The 22,514-nt window shown below is 48.5% G+C and overlaps 1 long non-coding RNA gene across 2 annotated transcripts; it reads right to left on the minus strand.

Annotated features, from left to right (window-relative positions):
* Positions 1-13,641: 13,641 nt before the first annotated feature.
* LOC149355416 (uncharacterized) lies at positions 13,642-22,012 on the minus strand. 2 transcript variants are annotated; one of them, XR_016291501.1, is made up of 3 exons: positions 21,572-22,012; positions 20,065-20,221; positions 13,642-13,983 (listed from the first exon to the last, which is right to left on the minus strand). It is a non-coding gene; the product is annotated as an uncharacterized LOC149355416 (long non-coding RNA). The 2 variants fall into 2 exon arrangements; XR_016291502.1 differs by lacking the exon at positions 13,642-13,983 and adding an exon at positions 19,478-19,760 and having other exon boundaries at positions 19,938-20,221.
* Positions 22,013-22,514: the final 502 nt, after the last annotated feature.

Below are 22,514 nucleotides of genomic sequence, written 5' to 3' on the forward strand. Positions count from 1 at the left end.
GGTGCTGTGGCGCCACATGCTCTGGGTCGCTCCGCTCCCGCGTAACATGGACATGGCTTCACATGAAGGCAGACGACAAGCGCGGGTTCGCACGTTTGAGAGGCAATATGGATCTAAAGAGGGCGTCTACTACGTGAACATCACAGGGCCGTCACCGGCGGGATTCTACTCGGCTGCCGTAGTCCACCGGGGAATGAATGTCGATGGGCTATCTTTTCGGGCCCCAAATTCAACACGAGCGGAGGAAGTCGCAATAGATCTCGCTGCCGCCGATCCAAAATCAAGAGCGGTTATCACAGACTCTCGCCGGGCCTGTGAACATTATCTTGCAGGGGAAATATCACCTCTTGCCTCCCAAATTGTAAGACACGCTCCCGCCGATCCAACTCGCACAAACGTGATCTGGGCTCCTGGCCATCAGGGTCTACGAGGCAATGAGGCCGCTCATGCGGCCGCCCGAACGCTCACACACCGGGGCTCCTCATCCTAGTTCTGGCTCAGAAGCTCATAAACCACTTCTGCGGTTCCGCGAAGTCCTAATTCATTATTGCGACAGCCACCGCCTCTACCCGGCACCTGCCAAGGGACTGAGTAAGGCGGAAGGAGCGAACTCTGCGGCGAATGCAGACAGGAACTCTTCTCTGTCCTGCCATAGCAAAACACTTTGATCCCAACACAGATGGGCGCTCCCCGCACTGTGGAGAGATCTGCGATATCTTTCACATGGTGTGAGCATGTACTAAGAATCCTCACCTTCCCCTTTGGATCGTCGTCGCCACATACAATGGGAATTTCCAAATAATTCTGACTGAATCAGGCAAGTACCCCCCCTAAATGTAGTATAAAACAAAACTGACCACCAAATGCAACCTCTGTGCGAAATTTGAGCCCGAACAAACGCGCGGTTAAGCCGAGAGAATTTTTTTTTCCGATTTTCTCTGATTTACGCAACACGCGATAGGTACGCGCGCGAAGTGTACGCTGCGAATGTTCTCTGTGCTCTGCGTTCCGCGATGGTTGGCGCTCCACGCCGCTGCTGTTTGCAGTTTCCCGCTTGTCCGCGATGTCGTTCACTACCAGCGCTGCGCCGAGATGTGAACCTAGTTTTCCGCAAAAGTGAGTAACCTTCCGCTTCTCTTGCGCGGTGAAAGTATCAGCTTCATTGCTGCCGCTAATGCGCCTGATTGAACCGACGGCCAGTGTGTCGCTCCTTTGATTTGCAAATCACAAAACAGTATCAGCCAGTGTTTTACATACCAAAGCGTAGCGTTGAATGTATTAAAACAAGGTGTTTGCATGAGCTTGAGCTTTCGTTAAGTGGATACAGCCAGGCTGCTGTCGCATGCGAACTGCTATCTTTACGAAGGCGGTGACAAGGTGAACGCGGCAAAGCTTCAGAACAAGGAGCTGTGTTTAAACGTAGGTTAGAAAGGCGAGAATTTTTCCCTACAGATTGATTGAAGTCTGTGCTCGATTGCATTCTGGCAGGATCTTATTCTTGCCAAGCGCTCTTTTGTGGCCACCTGAGTGCTACAATTCTCCTTGCTGTGATTGCCATCAGCTACACTAGCGCGTTATAAAGGCTTTTGCTACCTTAACTGCGGAAAGGAATCTGCAGTATTAATTATCATGAAGTAAACATGAAGCCCGTCGTGATGGCTGTGCTGCATTGGCGTTCGGCTGCTGATCCCAAGGTCGCAGGTTATTCGACGCCGGCCGCCGCGGCCGTATGTCGATAGAGTCGAAATACAAAAACGTCCGTGTGCTGTGCGAAGCCAGCGTATCTAAGAACCCCTGGTGGTGCAAATTAACCCGGAGGCCTCCACTACGGTGTTCCTCAAAGTCAGTGTGTCGCTTCGGCACAGTAAGCGCCACAGTTTGTGAGTGATCATGAAACGGAAGTTGTATTGCTTTTATGAATTTCAATGACTGCATGCATAAACCAAGGAAACCACTCTAGCGTTATATACCGCCTGTTCCGTATTTATCTGTCCGTGTTAGAAAAAATTCTCCTGCGCAAACTACTGGACTGTACGGGCTGAAACGCCGATTACAAGGTACCTTAGATAGTCTTCGTCTTTCAATATGCAATTTAACATCTAAACTTCCCTACATTTTCAGGAATCGGCGAAAAACTGCATTCGGCTGCGGCACAACTTTTCGTCCAGGCGAGCAAAGAAGCCAATCTGACAGACTGCGCCATCTGGCGAGCGGTGTTAATTTCAAGGAGCAGACGACACGCACATCCCAAGCATGATCCCAAGAAACCAACGTTCCTAGACAGTTTCAGTTTCGCAGTTCCGCTCGGAAGGTGGCTAAAGTGGCGGTCACGGGAACTAGTGGCGCTGCAGTCGAGCTTTTCTACATCGTCTGCTGTCGCGGGAGTTTCGCTCGCTGCAGCTACGACTGGCTAGACAGATTTTCAAGCTGGTTTTTCGTGTGATAGTGCTGTTAATGTTGTTAAAACGTGTTTGTGGTGAAATATGTGCACTTGGTGACTTCAAGCGAGAGGTACACATGCCATCCTGCTTTGCGCCCGGCTGCACAAGTGGCAACAGAAACGATGCCACCGGTCATCATTTTTTCCAACCGCCTCGCGATGCAAGCGAATTTAAAAGGTGGGAGCAGATGTTGCATGGCAAGGACAGACGGCTCTCTCACACGTCTAAGATATGTGAGCGTCATTTTGAGCATGACGATATTATCAAGGAGTACAAGCACGTTGTGAATAGGCAAGAGGTCCGAATTCCCCGCGGGAACTGGGCGCTAGTGCGCGGTGCCGTCCCTCGACTCTTTCCCGGCCTGCCAGACCTATTCTCAAAGCCAAAAATTGTGAAATTCAGACGGAAGTCACCAAAAACCCGTGCTGTCATGCAGACTGATAAGTGTGAAGATTCTTGCAGCGACAGTACGTCCTCTTCAGGCGATCCTTGCGTAGAGGCAGTCAGCCCGAATGAGCTGATGCCTCTTTCCCGCTCAGCGGAAACCAGTACTACGTCGACTGCACTGACGATTGGTGACCTGGTGACTGCGACTCTACCATATACTGAGTGGCAACATGATTCTATAGAGGACGAAATAACTGGGAAGGTGTGTGCAGTTCTCTACTGCAGAAAGCTATAGCGGCAAGCCGTCTAGTCATTCCCAAGGCGTGGAAGATGGTAGCTGCTTCGTGAACGGCTACAACAAGCTGCACAAGCAGCTTTTAAAAACTGTAGCTTCTGTCACTGACCTTGAGAACATTTTGCTGGAAACAGATGGCTTAAATATCTGTGCAGGAGTAAATACAAACCTTCATGAACAGCCGACGAAGTCGGAAGCTGTTCATCACAAACACTGTTACGTTTTTTCGAAACAGCTAATCTGTGCGCGTTGCTTGCGTTTTCGAAGACAGTTTCGAGCGAGGAAGAAAAAGTCAGCACCTAAGAAGGGCCAGAAGCTGCAGAACTTGAAGAGGAAAGCTTTTCGAGCAACTGCCGCGCGGGAGAAAAAACAGAGCGATGTTGTGGCACTGAAAGCAGCGCTCTCAAAGCTTACAGATCAAGGAATTGAAACAACACTGGTTGATCTCCCACCTTTGCAGCGCCTGCGTTCATGACATACTTAAAGCAGCTGAAATCGATCATACAGTTCAGCTAGAGTTCAGCATAAGCTCTTTTTCGAGTGAAAGTGATGACTTGGGCGAGCATGGATACGAAAGAGCTGGACCAGAAGAAATGGTTGTTTATTATTTAGCGGGATATGTGCATAAGAAGATAGCTAAGGCAGTGCATTGTAAGGATTGCCAGGTCACGCTGACGACTGCTCCTGGACACGCCAGCCCAAGTGATGTTGTTCAGAGGCACTTGACTGACCTGAGGTCGTTCAAACCAGCTGGATGCCTTCGCGAGCCGTCGCTAAGGCTGTACGCAGTCATAAATTAAATATGAGAGAGAGAGCATTGTTCACAAAGCCCTTGAGAAACGCATTGTATTTGGCGACCTGTCCTGGGTGGTACTAGACAAGCATGAAGAGTCCTCTGTGCCTGCAGTCGGTTGTCATGCTCACTGCCAGGAAGTCTTAGTGTTCCCGAAGACTGTGATAGGGCCCGATTGATTAGATTGGGCGATACTGATAAAGCGAGCCTGTTACTTAAGCCGCCATGTTTTATTCTTCTCATAGTGACCAACAGAGTGCTAACATTCGGTTAGATGCCGATTACAAACACTACAGAAGTCACTCCTAAAGTGATCAAGTTTTACGTCATCATGAGGATGCACTTTTTTCCAGGAAAATGAACTCTGAAATGCTGGTAACTGCTCAAGTGCAGTCAGCGAGAAAGAGAGCAAAACTGCTTTAAGCACCCTTAATGGAACGCTTTTTACAAAGCAAGACGTTTTTTTTTTCTCTTTCCATGGAAGCGTTTGACATTTAAAATAATTTTCTCCTCAAGAGATCGATAAATTGTTTTTAAAAATGGCGCAGTTTAACGAACGATGTGCCGTAAAAGAGCTGTACAATGAAACATTTAAACAAGTTTGTCTTACCTTATTCAGATCACGTTCAATTATTCGAACCTAATGAACACAAGAAACGGTAGATTATTTCGTTGCACAGGTTGGTGTGAAGTGCTATAACCGCCAGAGAGAACATAATATATACAATGACACACACGAGAAGGTTGGGACTATAGACACCTAAAAGGCGAAGCGCGCCGATCGTGCGTGCCTCCTTCAGATATTGTTCGCCCCAACCCCATAGGTTGTACCCTTCTGCCCTCCAAGCGGAACAGCTTTTCGACACGTACCAACAGCAGTTATGCCATATTCTTGTTTGGTCACGCCGGAAAAAAATAATTAACCTGCAGGTATGGGCGCGGCGCCAACAGTCTCTACGAGGGTGTAGCAGACGACGCGCGAGATGCGTAGAAAAGCGCGACTGCAGCGCCGTTAGTTCCAGCGACGTCCACTATAGGCACGCCATCAAGCGGCGAGTATAGGGAGCTGCGAAACTGAAACTGTCTAAGAACGTTGCAAGAAACCGCGCGAGGTGCGCATTCCAGCCCCAAGCCGTGACATCGGTTGCCTCACCGCTCGCCAGATGGCGCAACCTGTCAAAGTGGCTTCTTTGCTCGCTTGGACGAAAAGTTCTGCCGCAGCTGTATGCAGTTTTTCGCCGAATCCCGAAAATGCAGGCAATTTTATATGTTAAATTACTTATCGAAAGACGAAGACCATCATAAGGTACCTTGTAGTCGGTGTTTTGAGCCCATATAGTTCAGTAGATTGCGCAGCGGAATTTTTCGTAACAGGGACAGATAAATACGGAACACGCGGTAGTTGCTGACTTGTTTTGTTGCAGGTCATGATGAAAATATGAGACAATATTTTGCAGAAAAACTTTGATTGCCTGATTGTAGTTATTTTGTGCAGAGCTGCCGTGAGCTATTTCTTCTGCTATGTGGCCTTTTATATGCCTAGCTGCTGCAAGCTTGGGCAAGCTTTCTCATTTGCCAGAGGTCTGTGGTTGTTTATTCACCCATAGGCAAATTATTTTAATTCGTATTTCACGCAGTAGCGCTTTCGAGAGGAGCTAGAAACACTTCCGGTAAGTAAACATGACCGAATATTTACTGCTTTAGCACCAACATTCGCTCTTCGCACCTCTACCGTATTTCAGGGACAGAGCGGAGGGACTCGGCCGGTCTTGAGAGCCTTGTTACCGCGCGCTGTGGCGGCGAGCAATGCATGTGAGCCAGCACACAGCTTCCATCCATCTCTGTTGCTGCAGTACCTCCTCCTGAATCGCATGTCCACACACTCCTCCTCTTTCCCAGAGATTCGCAAGGAAGAAAATATGTCATGCAAATGCTCTCAAGCACCGGAAAGAAATGTGCAATCGAAATTAGTAAAAGAAGTCAGTTTAGGCTTAGCCTACTCGGATAAAAGTGACCTGCCGTAGTTTATATTCGCAAAACGACCAAACGAAGCACATGAAATTATTTCGCTCTTTCATCCTTCTATCCTTCAACTCCACTTTTTAAGGAGAATGAGGGATTACCTTAACAGAAAAAAAAATTACTTCTCTGCGGCCGTCACGAAAGCGACCATCTTCAGTTGTCAGTTGTTCGCGAGACAATGCACGCATAACATAGGACGCTGAAGGACTTTCCCGGCACTTGTGTTAATCTCATCACATTACTATCGTGTCAAACAACATGAACAAGCAGTTGCGACTTGCCTTCTTTGTTCCAAAAAGCTGATGTGGGCACAGACTCTGCGTTCCCTGCAGACGATACGTTGGGCCATGTAGGAAGGAAATCATAGGAGGTGCGTGCAGGAAGTCACGTGGTTTTGCAAGGCCTACTGGGATTTCTTGGCCGACGGCGCAGCCAATAGCAGCGTTGGGCGCAGCGGCGTCGTCTGCTTCACGCATCACCCATGTCGGCAGACCGGTCGAGTAGAGTTGGAAATTCGCATTTTTATTCAATCGTTGTGGTCCGCGGGAGGCACAAAGTTCCAGAGGCCTGTAGTCGGTGCCGGTCTTCTTTGCTGTGCGCTTAGTTCATTCAGGATGCCGTCTTGACGAAAGCGGTTGTTTTGGAAGCCCGCGACAGCTTTCTCTGAAAAGGCTTGGCGCTGCAGCTTCGCTATTCTTTTTCGGCTTCGCGTTTTGTGCGGTTGCGTCCCTCAACGCTGCTAGTCTTGTTCCAAGGAGAAATTGACAGTGCCGACGGCTCATAAAGCGATAGACGACGGTGACACACTGGTTTATATGGACACAGCAGCGAGGGAAGAAAAAGCCATTTGCGAGTCGGCGCTTGTTTTGTGTATGTATACGTGTTCTGCGTGTTCCTTCATTTTTGTGTATTTTTCCCGCGCTGTTTTAACCACGAATAAATACAAACTCGTCCAGACCGTGTCCTTGTAAATATACCCGTTGCGTCTACATTCCCCTATGCATGACGGTCACAATTGTTGGCGACCGATATGCGTGGGCCGCGCTGTACATGTGCTCACCGAAGCGTGCAGTGCCAAGAAAGCCGCGCCGCATCCAATGGTATCCGTCAGCAAAGCGACACGCGAAGCAGTCTGAAGCGTACCATATCTGTTCACTGTACGCTGTGCGAGCGATGTGTCAACTGCGTGCAAGTTTTCTCCGATATGGACCCTGTGGATCGACCGATCCGCGCGGCTGTCTCGATCGAGTGCTGTTGTGCGAGCGTAAGGACACTTAGCCGGGTTTAGGATGCGCAGGGTTAGGTTTAAAACATTTGCGCTTAAGGGTGGTGAAGTGTAAGGCCATGCCATTGTAAGATTGAGTGTACAGCCTTTGTCAAAAGTTTGGAGCCCACACACTGTCGTTCTTATTGGATATCTAGCGCTCCAAATTTCCTGGACATGAGAAGATTTCTGCTACTGCCTCCTGCAATAGGTAGGACATCCATGAATGCTCCTGGAGTCCCATTATAAAGTTTGGAAGTGAACCCCCTAGGCTCTAAACTTTTTACAAAGACTGTACCTCGCAACTTACCGAGATGCCGAGTCGACCTGCGACCACCTCGCCGAGTTGCAGTTTCTTGCATTCAGCTGATTAAACGCATTAGTGAAGTCCAAAATTTGTAGTTTATTGGAAAATCAAATTATGAGCCTTAAAAAGGTTTGATACAGCATAACACTTACTACAAAACATATAGCTTGCTACGTGAAGCAAGCAAAATCTTTTAACAAAAGTGATCACTCGTGTATGGAAGGAGAACACACATAAAAAGGATTCAACAGAAAGACTAGAAAGAAGAAGAAATGCACAACTGAATTAGATCACTTTGCAACCATGAACTATTCGATCAGAGAGAGTAAAAACATATAGGAAGGCAGTAAATGAGGGCTTTGAGACAGAAAAATATTTGTAGACCAGTCTTGCCCAATTGTGTGAAAGCTTTCATTTCTCGGCAGTTGTTTCTGCATCACAAAGTTGATAAAATTTAAGCAATGTAAATGCAAAGTAATTGGAGCACTGTGTGGAAGTGACTTGAAAAATTGGTAACAGTTGTCCCAGCTGGTGGAAAAAGTGAATCATTTCCCTCCCTTCTGCTTCATGTATTCCTTTCTGTAATATATTCAAAGAAAGAGAGTACCCTGCTGACACTATTTCTATTGTTGCATTGTTGTATTAGACTCTTATCTGCCTAGCCTGGAACAGTATAGAAATAGCATAGTTTTCTTTTTTTTATTTTTTTTTATTTGATACCTCAAAGGCCCCTGGTATGGGGCATTACATGAGGGATGGGCATGACAGTTATACAATAATGGTCTTGATGGCGTTCTTAAAATGGATGGCGTTGATGTGATGCATGGCGTCCTGTGGTAGATCATTCCAGTCCCGGGATGACGTGACGAAAAAAGATCGAGAATGAGCGGTAGTTCTTGCGTGGGGGGTGTAGACGGCCTTATGGTGGTTAATACGGCTTGAGAGGCGATAAGCGGGTGATATGACTGATTCTCCTAAAGATGAATGATAAAACATATGAAAGAGGCACAATCGAGAAATTTTTCGTCGCGTTTCAAGGCTGGGTAAGTTAGCTTTAGTTTTTAAGGCAGACACACTAGTGTAGTACGAATAGTCAGAATAAATGAAACGGATAGCTCGATTTTGTATTTTTTCTAAGGTTAAAGAGAGGTTAGACTGGTGAGGATCCCATATTGCCGAAGCATATTCTAGTTTAGGACGGACAAAAGTTATGTATGCTAATGATTTTATGGATGGGGTGGCAAAACGTAGATTGCGCCGTATGAAACCAAGGGTACGATTAGCTTCGTTAGCGATGTTCGTGATATGAGATGACCATGTTAGGTTTTGCGTTACAGTAATACCCAGGTACTTACAGGAAGAGACGGACGATACTTCTGAACCGAAAAGAGTGTATTTAAAAGGAGTATGCAACTGCCGACGATGGAATGAGATTAAACATGTTTTGGAAATATTGAGAGACATTAACCAACGTTCGCACCAAGTTTGGATTCGGTTAAGATCTTGTTGAAGAATGCCAGCGTCAGTACTGTTAGTGATTGGGCGGTAAATTACGCAATCGTCAGCAAATAAGCGGATGGTAGAGGAAATACTGGAAGGAAGATCGTTAATATATATGAGGAAAAGCAAAGGTCCTAGGACTGTACCTTGGGGAACACCTGAAATGACCGAGTTACGTGGAGAAGAATGATTGTTAGCATAGACAAATTGCTCTCTGTTAGTCAAAAAGTTAGAAAGTTAGAAAGCCATTCTAATACTAACGAATTAAGATTTAGACACGATAACTTTAGTAGCAGTCTTTTATGCGGTACTTTATCGAAAGCTTTTTCGAAATCAAGGAAGAGAGTGTCAGTAGGAACGTTTAAATCAAGGTTGGAGCTTAGGTCATTAATAAAGAGAGCCAATTGGGAGTCACATGAGCGTCCTTTCAAAAAGCCATGCTGGTTAGTATGAAAGAATTTTACGGAGACAAGGAATTTGACTATGTGCGAATAAATAATATGTTCCATTAGTTTCGAACAGACGCTTGTGAGAGAAATGGGGCGGTAATTTTTGCATGAAACAGGTGAGCCCTTTTTGGGGACTGGAATGATCTTACCAACTTTCCAATCTTGTGGAAGGACACCTGTTGATATGGACTGCTGAAAGAGGTGGCACAATATTACACTTACAGTGTTTTTAGTATTTTTTAGGATTTTAGAATTGTGGGAATGCTGGCTTTCCGCCGTCGCCTTTGCGCGGCTGTGCCGGCCGCCCGCGTTGTTTCTCCTCTTTCCCTTGCTCCCGCCTCAGGCGGTGGAGAGGCGGCTGGGTGACTAATCACTGTCATTTAGCCACAGCTCCGCCCCGGCTCCCCAAGGGCCTTTGCCATTGGCGCCTTTTGGCGGGAATCCGGGACCCGTTTTGGCGGCCGCGCATCCCGCGACCGTCCGAGCGGGGCCCAGAGGGAGAGATCCCTCCGAGACAGCGAAAGGTGCGTACGTTACTGTGTTTGTCCGTGCCGGCCTCTGCCGTTCGGACCAGTGCATACTCGAGCTCGCCCGCACGTGTCCTCTGACCTGCAGCGGCTCGAGCCTGTCTAGCGGGGTCCAGCGACCTCCGACAGGCGTACCTTGCGTTGTTTGCCCACTCTCTCTCGCAACCGGCCCAACGGCCGACACGAGAGCGAGATCACAGCACTGCCGCGGGGACATTCTCCTGCAGCGGCGTGCTAGCGGCGCACATTGCTCGAGTCGCTTCGTGCGCGCAGCGGAGCCTTGCTCCTCGCGCGCCCCCGGGACGGGGTGACGATTGAGTGTGTGTGTACTGCTGAAGGACGACGTGAATAAACGTCTCCTTTGTGAACTTGGAGGCTTATTTCTTTGCGGCGAATCGCTCTCCTCCCAGCGGAGGTTGAGTGCACCGCATCGGTGTCCCAGTGTGTGTGTGGTGACGGCTGATCGGGGCCCTTGGCTCGCGCGAAGCTCGAACCCGCGGTGGGTGGTGGCCTGTGTCCACTTAGAAACCCACAACTGGCGCCCAACGTGCTAAGTCACTGGCGCTTACGCCTTTGACGGCACATTAGCCGAGCAGGTCGCCTTGACGATCACGCTTGCGCACCGTGTCTAACACCCCCAGCGGGGCACTCGGCAGCTACATGTCGGCTCCCTACGGAGTTGTAGCGTCGTTTGATCCGCTGGCTGCTGTTCCTTCGAATAGCTAGACACCGTGGTTGGCCGCGGCCCCCAGCGGGGTTCACGGCGAGACAACCCAAAATGTCGACCACGCGGCTCCCATTGGAGCTGTATCGGAAGCACCCTGCGGTGCATCCGCTGGTCGCATGCCTCAGCTGTGCAAGCTTTCCGCCCAGTGCGAAAGCAGTTCGTGTCACGCTGCCGCAACCGGCAGTTTCGAACAGCAGCAGCCGTGCCCCGCGAGCAGTCAATTCTGCTCTGGGAACGGCGAGGCGCTGGCCCGGTTCCCTGTGGAAACCACGCCGCTCATCGAACTAGGAGCCTTGCCTCCCTCGTTCGTGTAGCCCGCCCAAGCCTCCACTGAGGCAGGGGTGCAGTGCGCTCAGTTGGCTGATGCGGCTCCGCGAGCCTGCGGGTCGGCTGGCGCGCTGGGCTCTCCTGATACAGCATTACGACTTTTCCGTGCAGTGTCGAAAGGGGAGCACAAACGTGGTAGCTGACGCGCTATCCCGTGCCCCACTCGCCAGCGGCGCCTTGACGCCTGTAGGCGGAGGGGGCGAAACAGCGGACGAGCCGCCGGGCGGCAAGGAGGGGGAACCCGCAAACGGGTTAACCCATTCCGCTAACCAGGCAAGCAGCGCTTCGCAAAGCGGACGAGAGGCAAAGCTCTTCGTGAGCGCCTCGGAGGTGCCGACGCGAACGGAAATTTTGGCTGCAAACCTGAGTGGGGACGAGACCAGGCTCCCCTCTGGGATGACTGGAATCGTTTTCAGCCCTAAAGAGCTACTGAAAGCCCAGCAAAATGACCCGTTTTGTCGCGAGGTGAGCGACGGTCTCAGGGAGACGGAGCGCCGTGACGCTACTTGTATTGTAGCGGGCGCAGGGGGGCAGAAGCCAGCGTGTGTCGCGGCGAACCCCGGGGATTCATATTTGCTGGACCATGACGGGCTCGTGCTGAAATACATATCCACCGATGACGAGTCCATCGACCCGTTCAAGGTGGTTATCCCCAAAAGTCTAAGAGGCGCACTTTTGCGATTCTCTCATGACGAACCACTGGCCGGTCATCTGAATGGCTCCAAAGTTTTTGCAGAACTGAGTCAATCGGTGACGTGGCCCGGCATGAAGCGTGACATTTTCCGCTATTGCCGTTCCTGCCATGTCTGTCAAGAGGTGAAGTCACGGGGCGGCAAGCCGCCTGGAATGATGAAACCGATTGACAGTGTGCGTCCGTGGCAGATGGCCACCTGCGATTTGATGGGGCCTTTCCCCAGGAGCAAGCAGGGGTTCATAGACCTGAAGGCCTACGCGTCACGGTCTGACGAGCTTGCGCCGGTACCCATTGGTATCAAATGCAAGCGCAAAGGCACAACTGGTGCTGCGGAACGAAAGCGTACGGAGCACCGGTACAATCTGAGGCGACGGTCACCGGTGTGATTGATGCCGGACGGCGGACTTTTCCGCAACCGAAGGCACGCAGCCTCAGCTAGCTGGCGAGCTTTCTCGTCAGGCCCTACCCAGGTGAAGCACGGTGTGTTATTTTTTTTTGTTTTTGCAGCATGCTCAGTTCCAGCCTTGTGTGTTTATCAGTTTATTTATTTGTTTTGTTTTAGTCAGTTTTCTAGCCACTTTCGTTTCCTGCTGGTTCGTCTGTTTTCGTTCTTACGTACCGAGATGTACATAGGCAAACTTCAGCCCGCTCGTGCTCGCTCTTATCTTCTAGAAGGAATAGATTGAATTAGGTGTCGTTTGTACAGCGCGCCTTTTCTCATTTCCGGCCCGACTGTGGGTGGTTGGCTCGTTAAGGAGCCGTGTGTCGCGGTGTGAGTTTTGTGCGGCCCGTACGGAGGGGAAGTTGGCGGGGCGTTTGGGGCGATGGAGGGCGGAAAGTGCACCCTTTGACCCTCGCCGCGGCGCCTCTGGACGCTTCTGATGGGGGGGTCGTTGTCGCCGACCAGCGTCCGCGCACGTGCCGGTGTATGCGTGTTTGTGGCTGTGGCTGTGTGCGCGCGTAACCATGAGCCAAGGCAACGCCTGTGAGTTGTGCCGTTGTGTCCTTCTGCGTGAGCGCGAGGATGAGAAGGACCCCTCGCTGTGGACAAGGTTACACATCTGGACGCCGCCGAACGTCCTCGCCCGTTTCAGCCGGCGTGAAAGGGGTGCACTAACTTTCTTGTGCCCGAACGTGATGTCGTGTCCAAGGGCGCGAGGTCAGTGCTCTGCCGCGGCCACGTCGTCATCAACGCACCCTACATCAACGGAAAGAAGACCGCCATCAGTCGTCGGCCCTCCCAACCCGTTCAACTTGAAGTCTGCGAGCGGTGAGTCACCGCCCAGGCCGCACGCCAGCATTGTACCAACAATGGCTCATTGTTGGAATACATTGGCATCAATATTGGGCTGGCATTGGCATAGGAGCACATTACTACATTTTCCAACCTTGGCCCATACTTCATACCAAGATTGTCCCATTGTTCAGCCATTCTGGCACTGCCAGTATGGGCATATCACTGGCCTATCCACTCATACTTCATTGGTCCTGCAAGTATCGGTCCAATGTTCAGCCATGCTGGTACTACCAATACGTACTGAATATCAGCTATTCCATTGATGTCCCATTGTTGATGCCAATATTAGTCCCATGGATAGCCATACCAATATGAACTGAAAACCAGCTACTCCTTTCATATACTCCATTTATATCCCACTGTTGATGCCAAGATTGATATGTTCAGCCATTTGGCACTGTCAATGCAGACTAAGCACAGGCTTTTCCATTCATGACAGCGCATACAACCTGTCACATCAGTGGCTGAAAGATTGGCATGCCACTGCCCTTTTCTATTTACTACTCACCAGTAAAGCCTATGTTAATTTTTATCTTCAGTGGGCAACATTAATGCAAATGTTCACTCGTAAGCAACCACGCAAATATTCATAAAATGAGACAACCAAAGTATTCATGAAAAGAACATTTATTTTACGAAAAAGTCCAAATAGAATTAATCGTTAGGGGCTGGGAAGGGTGGTGGCAGGTGCTGTCGGATGGGTGATGGCCGGGGCTGTAGGGAGGGAGGGCCCTCGGGAAGTGGAAGAGGCCAGGGGATTGGGAGGCACACATGCAGGCACAGTGCAGGGGGCTGTCCCCGCACTCGCAGGTGGCGTGCTTGGTTGAAGGGGGGAGAAGACTTCGGCAAAGCGTCTCTTCCTTCCACCCTCTCTATCACACGAACCGGGCAGCTACCTGCGAATAAAACCTTGTGCCTCTGATGCATCAAATGCAGTTTTTCGCAAATGGCATCTGCACAGGAAAAGTGAACAAAGAAAATAGACATTATTTCCAAACACACAAAAATCATGTCCATCATTTTAGAAAAATGTAGAAAATTAATTCGAGGAAATTGCCAATGAGAAATGCTGTACTCAAGGGCTCCAGATTAATTTTGGCCACCTGGAGTTCTTAATTTAAGATGCACCGACATCGCTTAGCACACGTGCTTCTTTGCATTTAGCCTCCAGAGCAATGCAGCTACTATGGATGGTGTTTGATCCCTCACTTGGAATCAGTAGCTGAGCACCTGAGTCAGGAAGGACATCAGGTAAAAAATATAGTAAACAGATATATTATTACGTGCCTCATAAATCAAGGCAACATACAAAACCTTGACACAACTAAACAATCAAGTAAAGAATCACTAGAGGGGCCTCAATCCATTGACACTGACTTCTCGTTGCGGTTGACCACCTTGCACCTGCTAAGTGGCATCATAGATGCCTATAAATAGAAGGCAAGTGACTGCAGCTTCTATTACACACCGCAGGTTCGAAGGGCATTTTCAGCTCCAATAAGCTTTCCAAACGATTAAAATAAAACTGTGAAAGCATGTTAACTAAAGGGAACATGAAAAACTATTAACTAAAGCTAGAATTTGTTGCCATCATTAAATACTTGTAAATGAAATCAAAACATAATTCTCTTTTCTATAAAAGGGAGATAACGCATCTGTCCAACTTCCATTTATGAACTGTGTTGCACTTCAACTGTCATGCACAACAATGAATTTTAACCTGACTAACTCTTTAACGTGGCTTGCAAGGCATGGGCTTTGTCAAGTTGCGACGACAGTCCACCGCTGTAATATATCGCACCTTGCGGAAATATTTTACACTGTAGTTCAAAAGGTGTACTGTCTTGTTCCCTTATTGCATCATCCTTTTGTTGATGCAACCATTCATGCTATATACACGACATTACCTTTACATTTACCACTTGAAAGCAACACAGTCACTCTACTTGAATTTGTCAAAGAGAGTACACATCACATTTCCTCAAGGCAAAGCTTTGATCAGCAGGCAACGGCACATAAACCAATCTAGGCGGTCTTAGGAGGGCAGGTCTGGAAGTGGAAGGTATCAGAAACATTCCTTTCAACTGGACAACTCTGGCAGATCAATGCATCACTCTGGAGGAAGCACTTGTGACCATCACAAGGTGTACAACACATGTACTGATAGGGTTACGCATTACTTGCTTCTAGTCTAAGTGAGCATCATAGATGACCAAAGATATTTTGAATTACATAAACAATTATACCAGGTGTTTTCTGCAATATCCTGAAAACCGTGACACAGGACCAGAAGAAGTCACACACTTTTGGCAAACTTACAAATGATTCATTTTTGGCTCATCCATGTACTTGAAGCCATTTTCTCGCTCAAGCGCCGATGCAAATGAAAAAATCAAGTTCAATCATCTTTCCATCCAAGGCAAAAAACGGCAGTCTTTCACTATTATAAGGATAGATGGCTCGCTTATGCAGGATTGCTCTTTCTTTTTATTAAAAATGCTTCAACCAGTCCTCGCTCGGCAAGGACTTCCGTCTGCTAGTAATGCTCGTGTGGTGAAACAGTGGTAAACATTTGCTACAGTCCCTAACATGCAACGCCAGGTTGCTCCCTGTGCTCACATGCAATTTGTTTCCTGAGGCATTCATTCAGGCATTGCCCAGCCTGCTCGATGTATACTTTCCCACAGCACATGGGGTTGAATACACAAATCCCACCACACACTTTGTGAACCTCGTTTGGTGGTTGGTCTTGCATGCTTGTTCTCTGCACAGCCAGAGATGCGGGTGAAAAGACCAGATAGCTCATGAGGGGCTGAAAACACCATGTTGATACCAAATTTTTCGGACGCTCTTTACAGCCCATGGGAAATTTTATGGAAGAACAGGATCACCTCAGTGTTTCTTGTCTCATACTTCCATAAAATTTCCCATGGGTTGAAAGAGTGTCCGAAATTTTGGTATCCAGTTTGTGTTTTCAGCCTGCAAGAGCAACCACTAATTGGAGTTCACAGTGTGTGTAATGAGGGTTGTGTATTAAATCCATATGTCGAGTGGGAAAGTATACATCAGGCAGACTCGGCAATGCCTGAATGAACGTCGCAGATAACATGGCAAGAAGTTGCAAGCAGGCACCTGTAGCAACCTTGCTTTGTATGTGAAGGACTGTAGCAGATGCCAGCCTGTTTCACAGCACAAACATTATTAGCAGGGTTAAGTCAGGCATGAGCAAGAACTGCTTGCAACTCTTCTAACACATTATAAAAAAGAATAAGTGGTACAAACATTATTAGCAGGGGTAAGTCCAGGCATGAGCAAGAACTGCTTGAAACACTTCTAACAAATTATAAAAAAAGAATAAGTGGTTCTCTGTCCTTATCACAGAAAAAAAGTGGCGCTTTTTATCAGGAATGGAATGACGACTGGGCTTGTTTCAGTTGCATATGCGCTTGCAAAAATAAATCAGCTGTAAATTCGGCGGTAGTGTGTGTACCGTCTCATCGACCTGTGTCTCAGTTTTTGCTGTTTTTTTGCTAGAACACTGAATAACGTGTAACAAATTTGGTAAACGCTGTAAGCGATGGAAGGCATGTTGACAGGCTAGTAGGCTTTCCATCTTTAAACTTGGGAAAAAAAAGAGATGAGGAGACAACGGACAGGCGCCAACTTCCAACTATTTCTTGCTCGGAAAAAAAACACATAAAATTTATAGTCTCAGGCAACGCCCACATTTACACACCAAGTGCCTTATCGCAGCCCTGACTTATCGCCTAGCACGAACATTACTGCTCAGAAAATCGTACTCAGCCGCATACAACCTAACTGAAGTGTCACTCACGCACAAGGCTGCCTTTTTCTTTATGTGAAAGGCTTCCAATAAAAGCCTCGCCTGCTTGAATTTGCTTTTGCCCACAATCCTCGCCTTTTCCAGTCGAGGTGCACACTTGCACGTGTTGCGGAACACTGTGCACGTGTTGCACATCGTGCGGAATAGTTCCTTTCCGAAGGCAGAAGGCGTAGCGTCTTGCTTGGCACATGGCATTCACAATGGAGCACACCAAAAGCTGGCGCGTAGCACGGAGAGTAGACACACAGACACTTCTGCCTTCGGAAAGGAAGTATTCCGCACGATGTAAGTCTACTATTTGGTGCTGTGAAGCCTTCTTGGGGACACGTTAAGCGGGTAGGCAAGATACTTAGATCTGAACTGTGGCGCCAGGTTCGTTTTTTTTCACGACTGGCTACATGTCATCTGCCGCAGTGAGTTTCCAGAGTGGCTTGCAGAGAAGAACTACGCTTTCTTCAAGCGGCAAGCTGCCCAGCGGACAGAGGACAAGTGGAGGGAGGTTCTAAAAGGTCTGCTCGGTGATGTTAACAAGAAAAAGGACAACAGCACGAGCCGCGTGGTGGTGTTAGGGGATGCAAATGTCCCAGACAGGTTGTTAGATGTGCCTGAGAGAGGACCAAAGTACGGCATTCAACCGGATGTGCCTGCCCATGAACTGCTCGCCACAAACAGGAACATTGCTGCGAAAGCAAAAGGAGAAAACCAAGAACGGTCTTTGTTGGAAGGAGTGGACTGCCTCAAAAAATCTGTTAAGATGGCTGTAACCAGTCGACTGGAACGTGATTCAGTCATGTTCCCTCTTTTTTTTAATAGGAATGAGCTGTGTCTCCTTCAGTCAGACAAAGATGGCAGGTTTGTGGTCATGAAAAAAGGACTTTACAATGAAAAAGCATTGCAAGCAGTAGACAAGAATTTTATAGCCAATAAAAAAGCAGCAGTGAGAGTTAAAACCAGGTTCATTAACTTTTGTAAGGACCTCCATCTGCCGAAGCTCGCTAGTGATATAGCGAAAAGCAAACGGAACTGTCTTTCCATATTCTTTACTGCTAAAACCCACAAACCTGACATTCCGTTCCGCACTATAGTGAGCGAAAATGGTTCGTGGCAGCATAATGTTAGCCGTTTCTTGCAAAGCAAGCTTAACTCTCTTAAACTGGACGACCCTTTTCGGGTAAAGAACTCGATAGATGTAGTTCATTGTTTTGAAACGCATCCAGAAATTCGATCTGCCTTTGCTGTAGACATAGAAGATTTGTTTTATTCCGTCCCGCATGCTGAGCTACTGGCGTCTGTTCTTTCGTGTGTTGAAGGTACAGGGGAAATGGACTTCCGGGATGCTGCTTGTATGTCTGTGGAAAACTTTTTGAATTTATTGGAGCAATATCTTAAGGTCACTTTTATCGTTTTTAATGAGCAACCCTACTTACAGAGAAAAGGCATATGTATAGGTTCCTGTGTCGCCCCTATTTTATGTGAAATTTTTTTAGTTGCTTTGGACAAGGAACTTGCACAATTATTGGTAGGAGGATCTGTTTTTAAAATTTTTAGATATGTTGACAATTTTCTTATCCTTTTATCCACTGGTTTTTACAATTCTTTTAAAGCTAATGTGTCCAGGATTTTAAGTGTTTTTAACTTCAAAGGGTGTGTCCTAGTTTTTACGCATGAGCTCCCAAGGGAGAGGAAACTACAATTTTTAGACCTAAGCTTGGCGTTCCGGGAGGACCATTTATGTTGGGGTTATTTTCCTCGTACTAGCAAGGAACTGCTGCCCTTCAATACGGCGCATTCAAAAATTGTGAAGCGCGCCATCGCCTCGTTATGCTTTGAGTCCTTGCTTTCAAAGTCCTGTCCGCACCAAATGCACGATAGCTTAAGAAATCAGATTGGACGCCTTTTGGCTGCTGGCTTCCCCTCGGTGGTGTTGACTGCTGTCGCTGAAACCCTCCTCCAAAAGACAAAACGCTGCACCAGTCCAAAGAATCTTGAAGAAAGGGGCCCTGCGGTAAAACCTGAAGTCATGCCTTATGTGCACAAACTGTCACACAATTTGAAGAAGGTGGCTAACAGGCACAAGGTACCGCTTGTTTTTTCAGCCCCAAACAAGTTGAGCAAACTTACACCCCGGATTTGTGGCACTGAGCGCCCTGGGTGCAGCATAAAACATCAGCGCACCTTTATACGCTGCACGGAAGGAGTGGTGTACGAGATACCCCTGACCTGTGGTATGTCCTATATAGGGCAAACGGGGAGGTGCATCAACAAACGCCTTGGGGAACATGACAAAAAGGTAGTGAATAACAAAGACAAATACGCCACTTTGGTGAGCCACGTTAACACGTGCAAGTGTGCACCTCGACTGGAAAAGGCGAGGATTGTGGGCAAAAGCAAATTCAAGCAGGCGAGGCTTTTATTGGAAGCCTTTCACATAAAGAAAAAGGCAGCCTTGTGCGTGAGTGACACTTCAGTTAGGTTGTATGCGGCTGAGTACGATTTTCTTAGCAATAATGTTCGTGCTAGGCGATAAGTTAGGGCTGCGATAAGGCACGTGGTGTGTAAATGTGGGCGTTACCTGAGACTATAAATGTATGTTTTTTTTTTCGAGCAAAAAATAGTTGGAACTTGGCGCTTGTCCATTGTCTCCTCGTCTCTTTCTTGTGTCGTGAAATCATTTGTGCCTAGGTGGGTTTTTCCCAAGTTTCAAGCTGTAAGCGATGATGCACGATATGAATAGTGCCAGCTTGCTGTGCTAAGGGCTGCCAAGTTATGAGATTACTCACTAGTGCATAAACCATAAATCCCTGAAAGAAAAGATTTCAGTCCTGCACCTTGTATTGCAGCACCCTATAAGAACCCACAAAGCCAAGGAAGCTGACCAGAGGTCACCTAAGCTTTAACAAAACTTCTGTTTGGGCTAGATGGTGCATAGCTTATTTTGAAACGAATTCAAGCGCACAACAACACGCACACAAGAGAGGAAAGACACAGGACAGGCGCTATCCTGTGTCTTTCCTCTCTTGTGTGCGTGTTGTTGTGCGCTTGAATTCGTTTCAAAATAATCACCTAAGCTTCTTCGTTCGAAGAAGTACTCGATTTTAAGTCACGCATATTATTTGAATAAATATTTGACTGGTCCTGAAATCCCAACCTTTATAGAAAAGGTCCTTCTAATTATTTCACACTCATTTACCTCTGCAAACGTTCCATAGTGAGAGGGCTGCCGGGTGGATCACAGATGTTGAAACCAAGAAAGGCTCCAAGAAGGAGTCCCACTGCCTTGTCTAGACTTGTCCACTCCTCTCTGTCGACTGCAAGGGCAAGTAGGTGGATGTCGCCCATACCTGAGCCTGCATGGGAACAAAATTACTAGCACGTAATACTATTGAGTCAAAAGTTTTGCTGTGTAATTTCAAGACTAACACAAACTATGCATACGGCAAGCTTGGTGCCATAGGAAAGACATCAGAGATTATACTCGGTTCACCCTTAAGGTTACAGGGCAGCGAAGGCTCTCGGTCTGGGCTGATCTTTTGCTTTCGAATATGTATTCCTAGCAAGATGCTCGTTCTAGAAAATCGGGGCCCGCTTGCACGAAGCTATCACAGCTTGCTGCAGGCACAGCGGACCTCGGAGTTATCACGTCAAACTACGGCCAGTGCAGCAGGAACATAAAACAACCAGCGGGCCGACCGCCGCCGCCTCGCACGGCTGCAGCGTTAGGAGCCGGGGCGAGTACAGCCGACCGAAGAGCTGCAGGACAGTTCCGGACAGACGAAATAGGCGCGGCAGAGCGCGAAAGTAAACGATACAGGCGTGCTCGAGATGTCCCCGCAAAAAAACGAAGGAAAAGGCGAACGCACCTAATGCAGGTTGAAGCAATACGGCAGCGAACACGCGGGATCATCGCGATGCGGGCCGATCGAGCCCCTGCGGCTGTTCTAAAAACTGGAGGCAGGCCACGTCTTGAGCAATACGATGCGTGCGTGCTATACTTTTGGAACAGTAAGAGTTTTAAAACAGTGAGGACGATTTAATTCAAAAGCCAAATACGCACCGAAGGAGCACAATGGGGTAATAGCTGTCACATCACATCTTACCAGCCGCGCGACCAGCAGTCTAGCAGACCGCGCAAAAGCACGACAGCGCGTTGTTTACAACAGCCACAAGCGCGCGATCGGCTCGCGTGTTCCCTTCACCTGAGTGTTGAAGCATACAAGGCCACCTCTCGCGTTAGGAAGGAGCGGGCTCACAGGGAACGCACAGAAGAAAGTTTGCATCGATGGTAACCCTTGTATAGGAAAGCGGGCGAACACAGCGCGAGACGAATCCACGACGGGCTTGAGGCGAAAAACGTACAGGCGCGGACAAAAGTAAACGGAGCACGCAATTCTCTTCGAATATTTTTCACGCGTCACCTAATTAAAATTTCCAGCAGTGGTACGCGCATGCTGGTAGAGGAGGTTGGTGGGCTTTCTTGTAGACAAACAACGCTTCTTTATTACCAATGGAGAAAACGTGATTGCACTTCAAACGCACTAGCGTGCTACGTTTACTTATGGCCGCGCCTGTACGTATGTACGCCGGCCGCCGCGGTGTGCACGCCACGACGGCTCGAACGAGACCCTCCGCGCTTGTGTCATACACCACGTTCCGAAAGGAAAATGTAAGCAAATATAGTAAACATGCAGTACACCTACCGTAATCAGGCGCACTTGGTTTGAGACAGCAGCCGCTTCCATGAATCCAAGCCTCGCCGTCTTCTCACCAACGCGGAAAAACAAAATGGCGCCAGAACACGAAAAAAAACAAGGTCCGCGCACACCGACGACGCCAAGATGGCACGAGGAGGCCAGAAATGCTTCACACGCAGAGTCCGCGCGACGCCAAACGCGACCGCATCGCGATAGGTCAACGGTCGTATGACGTTTGCGAAGAAGAGCTAATCAGAAGGCCGAGAATTTTGTTTATTTTTTTGTGCTCCTCGTTGCTCTGCCCTCTCCCCCCGATCCACGCCGAAGGAATGGTCTTTTCGGAATACGCCGCGGACCCGTGAAAATTGACCAAAGGATGACCGTCAAAGTGACGGCTAGTTTTTACAGTGCAACTGTAAGAAAAGCGCATAACACTAGGACGGCTGATAAGCTCCGTTTACATGAACGCAAGAGCAGCGCAACATGTCAACTTTCTCGTGCATCCCACTCATGTAAACAGGGAAAATGCGCCAGGAAAATGCACTAATCCCAGAGGCAGGGCGCAGATCGGCAAGTGCAAGTGGTGTGCTGGGGTGAATAGAAACAGGTGCTCGTAGCCGTAGGGCGCCTAGATGTGCGTGCGCTTCTCGCCGCTCTCCCCTCCCGCACATCGAGACACCCTCGTTTTGGGGCCCCCTCTTCCGCCCTGGGCGCCTACACAATACACTCTCGGAAGGAAAACAAAGCAGACCACGCTCAAGTTGTGACCGGCTGTCCCCCCCCCCCCCTCCCCCTACTTCCGCGTGCCGTGTGCTTACATGCGAGCATGGCGTCTCCCCTCCGCGAGGAAATTTCGGGAAAAGAAAATGCGTCACCAACTAGCCCCGCCGCTGGGAATTACGATGCGCTACTGCGGTATTTGTGTAAACGCGGAGCTCTTCTTAGAGAG

Source organism: Amblyomma mixtum, chromosome 3 (genome assembly GCF_055824585.1).
Source record: "Amblyomma mixtum isolate Tamu chromosome 3, ASM5582458v1, whole genome shotgun sequence".
In the NCBI taxonomy this organism is placed as follows: domain Eukaryota; kingdom Metazoa; phylum Arthropoda; class Arachnida; order Ixodida; family Ixodidae; genus Amblyomma; species Amblyomma mixtum.